Here is a 10,425-nt window from a genome sequence, read left to right on the forward strand (position 1 = left end):
AGAAAGTGGGTTATTCACCTTCCCAATTTACAGCAGACAAACAAGGTTTCACTGTGTTTAAAACAAACTTATGAAGATTGTAAGATACATTGAAATGATTAGATTTTAGTTTAAATATTCAAAACTGATAACAGATGCCAACGCTTCTTTTGCTATTGGAGAAATAATTTGAGTGATAACAGATTCACACTTAGTAATGGATGTTTTACTGAAGGTAGACGCCTTTCATGTCGGGAGGATGTCTTAAAGTGCTTTTGTTCAAATGTTCCATGATAGAATGTTTGGCAACCTTAGAAATTTAATAAGCATTTTTACAGATGGGATGATCTTCATATTCTGATTTAGAAAACGGTCTGTTAACTTTATAATTACATGAAAGCTCTGCCTGATCATTCTCCTCAGGATGTAACTACTCCTTCATGCAGCTGATACCCAAATATCACAACCACAGTTAAGAATAGTTGCCTCCCTCCTAGTCATTTATAACATCGGAAATAGAAGCTATTTAATCTTATCTGGCCTCCGCACCTAATGAAGTGTTTGGAGTCTCTGAAATCATACAACTGGTGACACAGATTCTCGATTTGATATGGTTAAGATATAATTGTGCTTAATGCTCTTTACAGATGCCAATGATGCACAAAATCTGTCATGATTCACTGAAACTTCCAGCATGGAGCATTTTCTTCACAGGATATATTTCTCAGCCTCTGAGGTGATGGTGATACCAAGCTGCTTAATCTCCCTAGTGACTGGCTAAGAGGACGCCCGTAGTATCAATCAGAATAAAACCTCAAGAGAAAGGAAATGCCTTAATCTTTCCTCAGTTTACCTTATTATCATATCTATTGCAACTCAACTGGTACTTATGGCTTAATGAGAAAATGGAAGTGGAAAGCAGTATTATAATACACATTGTTTCATTATGAAGGAAGTCTCCAGACATTAACTAGGATCAGATTCGGAACCCAATGCTGCTTTTTATCCACTACTATCTTATTTCAAAATAAAATGCATTGAAGCAATACCTGCAATTTTTATCACACAATAACTACATTTGTACCTCATACTTCACACCTCAAAAAAACACGAGGATATAAGTTTTTTTTCTTATATATACTGTACTGCCTGCTAAAAATTTAAAGAGGTTACAGCCAATCTCTCCAATTAATACTGCAAATACATCTTCATTTTTATTTCAACTTGTTCTTACTACTATGTTGTCATAGTAAACTTAATAAAACCCTATGGAACTGCAAGCAAGAAAGAAGAAAATCATGCTTTATCACAAGGAAGCACACCTAGAGCACTTTATAGTAATGACTGTTAAGCGTAGCGACAGTTTTTCCAGTCTGTAAAATGTATTTTTATTATGTTTTAAAATAAGATATCAGGCCATGGAAATATTCAACAACAACAAGATTCCATTTATCGGAGGACGTCCCAAGGCGCTGGACAGTTGGGTCGGGACCCGAGCATTGGGGGGAAATGGTCAGGGTGAGGGGAGGGAAGGGAGGAAGCGAGGAGGGGGTAGAGAGTTGAGAGGGGAGCTGAAGGCACGGTTCAAAGAGAAAGGTCTTGAGACCGGCCTTGAAGGAGGAAAGGGAGGAGGCGGCGAAGGCACTGGGGGATGGAGTTCCAGAGCCTCGGAGCTGAGAGGCTGAAGGCCCGGCCACTGATGGTAGGGTGGTTAGGGCGGAGGATGTGGAGCAGACCGGAGCCAGAGGAACGGAGGGTACGAGCAGGTAGGTAGGGGGATAGTAGGTCGGATAGTAGGTCAGTGTTTATAATGCAACAGAATGGGACATTTTATAATCTTGTTCATACGTTTTCAGATGAGACGTTAAACAGAGGTTCTGTCTGTTTGTTCAGGTGGATGTTAAAGATCCCATGGCACTATTGGAAAAGAAAAGGGAGTTTCTCCTATTGTCCTTGCCAAAAATCCCCCAAAATAAAATGGGTCGCTTACTCCATGACTTTTGTGGGACATTGCTGTGCACAAACTACCTGCTGCATTCGCCCACAATCCACTTTACAGTATATACTGTGAAGCACTTTTGAGACATCTCAACAACGTGATGAGGTGCTGTACCAAATGCAAGGAATATTATTATTTTCATTGGAGTTATGTTGACATTGAAATAAATACCGAACTAACTAATAGTTGTGCACCATCTTTTCATTTCTAATCAATTATATTCTATAAAGCATTTGGAACATTCATTTGATGTGAAAGAAACTATGTAAACAATGGTTATTATTAGTATCTTACATAGTACATTATTTAGAAATCCTTAATGATAAACTATAGGCTATCGATGATTTTCCTTTGCTGATGAATTTATCTTACTGGCATTTTACAGATATTAGAAATCTTTCCTTTATGACAATTGGTACAGATACAGTAGAACCCCAATTAATGCATATGAATTAGTCTCCAGCATTGTCTTCAGGGAACTTCCAAATATCAGAGTGATTGTTTACTTCAGAGTGACAAGCTGCAGCAGAAACTAAATAGCTTTAACTTAAATCTGCCAAATAAACTATTAAATAATCCTGTGTTTAAACTGTTGGAAGTGAAGCCACTTTGCTTCCAGCAATATTTTTGATATAAAGTTAGAAGCTTGGCTTAACTAAATCATATTACCTAATTTGCATACTCAGAATATGGAAATCAGGTCAACATATTTCTGTTTAAAGAGAGCAATATTAAAAAAAACCTTGTGTGTGATTTTTACATAATTATAGTTTGCAATGAGCTCACAACATGCTTCATAAATGTGTTGTTTTTTTGCTTATTAAAGACTTTTACAAAATCAACAATTTACATTTATACAGCACGTTAATGTCTGTCAGACAAGTAGTCAGAACATTAGTGGGCCTGAAATCAAGGGTGAAGGCAGAGAAATAGATCTGGGTGCCGTTTGCAGACATGTGAAAATGTACCCTATATCTGTAAATGAGGACATTGAGGAAAGAGCCCTAAAACACGCTGTAAGTGAACATGTAAACGTGTTTTGATTTTACAGGGGCTGAGTAGAAATCCTTCCATTAGTATTTTTGACTCATTGCCTGATGTCTGTGCCTATTTACTGAATTTGAATTAAATGGTTAGATTCAGTCGGCCGGTTAATAGACCCCCACTTTGCATTAGTGTTTTTGTGTGTTGAGTTCTGATGCAGAATCTTGGCATCTGATTTGCATTGAGTAGCTATCTGAAAGTTTTGAAATCTCAGCAGCAAGGTAAAATATCTTTGAATACAGTTTGCTTCAGCTGGTAGTGGTAAAAATGCAAATCCAATTGACCACTATCTTTGATTCAGGAAATAGGGAAAAACACATTAATTTTGAGGGGGTTTACTTAATTCTTGTGTGGAAGATCAGGTCAATGCACATTAACATTTCAAGTTGAATTACTACTGCTAGGAGGAAATCTGTTTTTAGGTGTACTGCAAAAAAAAACTGCTGCAAAATCATCAATAATTTAGTTGTTCACCTAAAACCACACCAGAAATCGCAATGTCAATAATTGATATCCAATATCCAATGGACTGAAGAGGTGAGGGTACCATCTTATTCTAAACCCATTAACGTTGACTTTGCCTATCTCAAATGAATGCGTATTGACCCTGTGCCTTTGAGGCTAAGCTTCTAATTTATTTAAACTCAGTTTGCTAAGACGTATTGGCCAGAATAAACATGAAACCGCCTTAGATAACGATGCAAAGCTTACAGATTGTACGAGGTTCAAAGGTCTCCAGCAATACATTTTGCATGAATAACTCTAAACGTTTTCATGTATATATGTGGCATCGTATTACACAAATAAATAATTTGATTTCATTCTGTGATAGATATTGACACTGGTTTATATGCAACATGAATTGGTTGTGACATGTACTCAATGTACAGTCACTGAGCCAGAAGGATTTGAAGATATCATCAGTGCCAGAGCATAATCCCTTTTCTTAAGAGTTTAAGGAATGCAGTTCATTTAATCTTCAGAATATTCTTCTTTTAGAAGAGTTAAAATGCATTGGGATCTAACTTGTGAGATCCACAGCTACCCGGATGTATCTTGGGCCAAATTACTTTCCATTTTGGGTTCTGAATTATAACGAAAAGAGGCTCCTGGTTCTCTTGAGGAGATCCACTATTTACCACTTTGTGAATCTCACAAATTAGAATCCATCAGAGAAGTTGGGTTTCCATTTTTTTTAGGCTAACTCATCTTCCTGTACAATTATATACAATTAGAATCAAGTTTAGTTACTTTTTAAGCGCACAAACTATTCTCATCTCCCTTTCTTTTATAAGAATTGACTTCTTATTTGATTTTCTTGCATGTGGACTATTGTTTCAATTTATTGTGCATAAGGATGGAAAACTGTTACTCCTGACTTTAATTATAACACTCAGCAAATCTGTTTTATTTTACCAATAACAGTTTTGAGGGGTTATCAAGTAACCAGGGATTTAAGGGCCAAAGCAAGAGTGAAATGAATCACAAATCTGAATAACTATTAAAGTTTACAGCCAAGACCCAATCATGTTGTCAACTCACATAAAGACATGAACTTTCTAGCAAGGATCACTGGGTAGCAATCAGGATTAAGAACTCTGCCTGATTTTTATTTTTTTGCTTGCTTACTGAGGCTAATTTTACTGCCCCCACAACTATTCTAGCTAACTCAGCACAGACCAGGGATCAAACCTCAGACGTTCCTTAGCTGTATGGGTCAGCTTGGGTCGTATGACGCATTTGCCCAGTGAGCCATTTTGGGAGCATGATAAGAAGCCTTAAAAAGGATGATTTAATGTGAACCCTTTGAGCTGGCTGAGTTTCTGATTAAGCCAGGAGCAGCCTTCTCTGAAATCCCTACATCAGGTTGGCTCTTGTTAAAAGATATTGGGATTATCTTTAGGTTTATAGGTAAAATGGCACTTTAAGTTAATTATTTATCAGCTTGGAGGATAAACTGTGTCTGGTATTCCCCATTAAATCATCCACCACAAGGGCACACACTTTTCTACCGGGAAATAAATTGAGACAGAAATCAGCTTATATCTTGGAAAATGGTGAAATCACCAACCAAAGAAAGTCACTTAGATTATGAAAATTACTTTTGCCCTTATCAGTGGAAACCATAAACTTCAAAACAATGCTGTTCAGTGATGGCTTTTAGCAGAAACCAAGTACAACACATTGTATTTAAGAATAACTGTAAAGTAATTTACAATATTAACAAGTGTACTCTCATACCTTATTTATATTGCTAGAAGTGAAGCGATATCGCTGTAGGCAATACTGCTAAAAGAAGTGGGAATCCTGATTCACGATTCCGGCTCCCATCGCATAGGCGAAAGAGCATTCTGTACAGGTGCGATTAAGTGCACTTGGAAAGCTCAACATTTTTTGGTGGAAAAAAATTAAAGAGACAGTTTTGGAGGAACTTTTTGGGGGAAAAAAATTAAAGAGACAGTTTTGTGTCTCTTTAAAATTAGCCCTAGACACACGCCTCCAAAAAAGAAGTCTAATGCTGAGCTCAGCCCAAATTGATTATTTAATGGAATCTGTTAACCCTGCAGTAAATATGTGTTGCTGAGATCTTTTCCATGAGTTGCTGAGTTGCAGCATGATCTGCTTTCACGTGCCACTGCTAAATCGTGATTATCACAGTGAATTGCCTTGAAAAGGCAATTTAGAACCAGGACGAAAATACCTACCATTGAGTATCATCAACTTCACATGATTGGTTCGGATGAAGAAGGCCCTTCAGCCCATTTGATCTCAGAATACGCGCCATAGCTTCCTCCCATTGCAGCATCAAGCTGTCCCTCAAATTAGTCCCTCAATGACCTCTCCTGATAAAAGTAGTAAGAACAATATTGCATTGGAGGTCCTCAAAGTTTGCAGTTACTTGAACATCTGCAAATTGCCAAAACAGATCCATCCAAGGAAAGAAGCATTTTGTACCAGTTACCAATGTTAGTCCAAGGTATGGTTCTTAAAGAGTATCATGTACCCTTGTTCTCCCCTTCCATTTGTGGAGTTCAGTAGCTCAGTGGTTAGAGCACTCGCCTTGCAAGCGAGAACCTGGGTTCAATTCCAGGTAGGGCAAAACCTTGGGCAAGTTTTCTTACTCCACACGCCTAATGATAATCCTTCCAAAAAAAAAATAATAAATTGATCATTTTCAATCCATGACTGTTTGTGGGACGCTGCTGTGTGCAATTAGCTGCCGCATTTCGCCCACAAATATACGGTTAATTCACTTTACAGTATATTCTGTGAAACGCTTTGAGACGTCTAGAAGACATGAAAAGTGCTATATCAAATGCAAGGATTATTATTATTATTATATAACGTAAATATTTGGATTGTACCATTTCATAAATGCTCCAATTATTTATCTTAATCTAAACTTTTCACAAGCATGAAGAAAAAAGCACTTTTGCAAAAAAAAAATTCCCCGCAAAATGCACTGGTGCAGTCGGACAAACAAGAAACTTGGACAAGGGTATTTCAGCACCTCAACAACAACAACAAGATAATTGTGGAGCAGAACGGAGCCAGAGGAACGGAGGGTACGGGCAGGTAAGTAGGGGGATAGTAGGTCGGAGATACCTCCAAGTATCATTAATGAGTAGTCCAGGTTAGTTAACCACCAATAATATTTTAGATTACTGCAGACCAGAATGGCTTCAGCATGTGTGGCTCCACAACACCTGTTCATCCTTGGTGGATCCCCTGTTTACCATATGTCATTTTAGATATTTTATCAACTTCAAAAGGGCGAGCTTTACCAAAATCACAGGACATTTTGTCTGGGCTTACTGACCATTTTCCATTCTCTTGAAATAAACTTTTGATCAGCTTGAATAACTACCTCTTACAGACTTGAAATAGGGTCAACATTGAAATCACATTAATATGATCAATCTTCATATTGCTGTTTCTGAGGGATTCTTCTCACCTATGTTCACAAGGAGTACCTGCCCCGCTTGTCTGCTTCACACATTCTTTGTAACATCTACAAAGGGAGCAACATGACATTGAGGAAGTACGCACGGACAGTTTCATTCATAAGACATACTTGTACAAAGGAAATACTCACCTCTTCATATGAACTTTTGCACTCATGGGGAATTTACTTGTGTTATTCTCCACCTGACAGATGAATGTGGACTACTATCAGAATATAACATTAACCAGAGCAAGTTCAAGTCTACTCCTCTGCTATACAAGTGCATTCCTCCTGCCTTTGGGAATTCTATTCTTGAGATAAAAACCTAATTTGGAAAATGAAGAGAAGACCCCATAGTTTTCAGCATTTTCTATTGTATTTTTGCATCACCATCGTTTAGCTTTGAGGAGCATCCTACTGAAATAACATATATAAGCATTGCATTTGTCCAGAGATTGGGGAAGTTCTAGAACTGATCATACAATGATTTGTAATTGCAATTTTAAACATTCTTTAAGAATCTTCCCTCAACATTATTCAAAATTGGGTTAATTGAATGGAGTGGAAATCTCTGTGCTTGGATTTAACAAATATATCAACCCTAATAATTTATTATAAATTAAGTTCTCGCCTACAAAATCGTCTACAAAATACACAGTCGCTACACTTTACAGAATATCCTATGAAGCCTATCGCAGTGTCCTCCCGACCTGAAAGGCTCTATAATTAAAGTTGAAGAGGTTTGATAAATTGAAGCTGATTCCCGATTTGATATCTTATCTAAACTGTTAGTTGATCTCTACTGTCACCTTTGTCACAGGGCTAACAAGAGCATAACATTAGCAAAGGTCCCAACTCTTGACTATTACCCACCAAGTGGTTAAGAAAAGTGATCACATGTGGGCAAAAGGTAAGAACTGAAGTGGAATATATTTTAATGCCCTCTATGGTTAAATAGACCATTACCACTGACTACCTCAACTCATGAAGAACAGCTGATTAGATGAGGTACACAAGGATTGCCCACAGTCTGTTGATCTATACCTTAGCTTGAATGCTAAACTCCAGGAGAGGGGTTTNAAAAAAAAGGATCAAACAAACACAACTGTTTTCAAAGGGACACATAAATGTGCAAAATGTTTTCATGACTGTTTGAAAACGTAGTTACTTTAACAAGCATTGACATAATATAATGTTTTTACTTGAAAGGACATGACAATGCAGAAGTCTGATGGCAGTAAAAATATTTCAATCAGTTTTAGTGGGCCCTCTGCAAAATCAGTTTGATTAAATTGTACGAAAGTCATAAAGGCTGTGCTTAGTTATGTCCTCAGGAATTTATCATGTTCATGTTTTACCCTTGAAGGGTTCTGTCATATAAAGATGAGATGAAACAAAAATTGTAAATTTTTCAATTATCTTTACAGGATTTGTAGAGTACACCCACCCACCCACCCCCCCACCCCCACACACACACACACACACAACAAGCACACAAAGGGGAAAAAAAAAACACAAGTGAGTGTCTGAGTGAATAAGCGAGTGAAGCGGACATGACAAGCAAGTTATAGAGATTAACAAGAAAATAAACATGCACTTCGAAGATAATGTATGAATTTGAAGACTGTGACGTGTGATTTTCTAGAGTAATTTGAGATGCAGCTATTAGTACTGTCGCTGGGGAAAAAAAATTGGCCTCAGATGAGTAAGTAAGAACGATAATGATGCAGAGGATTTTGTTTCTTTCCGGGCGTTGATGGAGATCTGACATGATAATTTTGGACTTCTTCCGAGGTGATTTATGAGATGTCTGCGCCCATCCTGAACAGAATGGGGAAGGTTGCAGGCATTGAAGTGGCCGTCATGTTGGCAGCTACAATGCAGTAAATCACAATAATCTGAAGAATAACCTGACAGTTTGTTGTATTGTGTGCACATATCTAGATGCCAGCTATTCAGCGATTCTGCCATCACTTAAAGGAGCCTTTCATTTTAGGCATTCCCACAAATGGATACACTCCACTTTATGTTTATTGTTGCTTTGCTATTGTTTTGACTTGATTATAATATGCAAAATTGTGCATTAATTAACCCTCAAGAGCTGGAAGTCTTTGGTTATTTTAATTTCCGCGACAAAAATGGTTAAGACAATGAGAAGTCTCACGTGATAAGGCGCTGTGCGAAATGCAAGGATTATTAGCACTGCAGTATTTGTACGGTGCCCATGCCTATTAAGAAAAATGCCTTTGATTCAAACTTCACACATCGCAGTGCTCACCCAAATGTATTATTCTGTAATTCAGTGATTGCTAATCAGCAATGTCCCACATAGAGCAATGAGATGAATGACCGATTCATTTGCTTTTGTTTGAAATCATCACTGCTTGCATTCCAATTTGTCCTATAATAATAATCGTCATAATAGTAATCCTTGCATTTCGGTAAAGCACCTTATCACGTCTTCGAGACGTCTCAAAGACCTTCACAGAATATATTGTAAAGTGAATTGACTGCATACTTTGTGGGCAAAACGTGGCAGCCAATTGCGCACAGAAACACTCGTGGATTGAGCGACCAAATTAATACTATTATTTATTTTAATTTTTAATTTTATTACCCCTATGTATGCAGTAAACACTCAGATTTATATTGTTTGCTTCCAAACCTAGGCAGGCCATTTAATAAAAGCGCCTCTCATTACATGTACTGTAGATTTTCTTTTGAATGCTTGCACTCAGCTATCAATATTATTTGCTTTAGTAGCTGGCAGTGATCTGAATAAAATCATTTAACCCTGGGTCTCATTGACTGGGGAATTTTTAAACCAACGCCATTAATTTAGCAATCCATTTCATAAATTAATGTATATTCCCCCTGTCATCCGAGGTTTACACTATCCTTGTGTGATGTGCGCTGGAAGTGCTCTAAAATGGTCCTTTCCCACCCCCCCACCCCCCCCAGTGATGATCAGGTATCATTGCCACGACTGAGTTTGCCAGAGCTTCCAGAGCAAATTAGGATCAACAGCCCTTTGGGATCTCGCAGATATTCAATGGGGGGGGGAGGGGGGGAGAGAGAGAGAGAGAGGGAGAGAAAAAAAACCACTTATGGTTATTATGGACAACCCATATGTTGTAGATTGGCCACTGGTCAACTAACAAACCACCTTTGTTTAACGGGCATGCACACATTGATGGATAGATTAAAGCTGATATATCTATGATATATAATAATAATAATCGTCGGGAGGACGTCCCAAAGCGCTTCACAGAACACACTGTAAAGTGAATTGACTGTATATTTGTGGGCGAACGCAGCAGCCAATGGCGCACAGCAATGTCCCACAAACAGTCGTGGATTGAAAATGACCAATGTATTATTATTTTTGTTTATTGGAGGGATTATTATTAGGCTCTGTGTGGAGTAAGGAAACTTGCCCAAGGTTTCGCCCTCTGCC

This window comes from Callorhinchus milii, unplaced genomic scaffold, assembly GCF_018977255.1.
Source record: "Callorhinchus milii isolate IMCB2004 unplaced genomic scaffold, IMCB_Cmil_1.0 Scaffold15, whole genome shotgun sequence".
NCBI classification, from domain to species: domain Eukaryota; kingdom Metazoa; phylum Chordata; class Chondrichthyes; order Chimaeriformes; family Callorhinchidae; genus Callorhinchus; species Callorhinchus milii.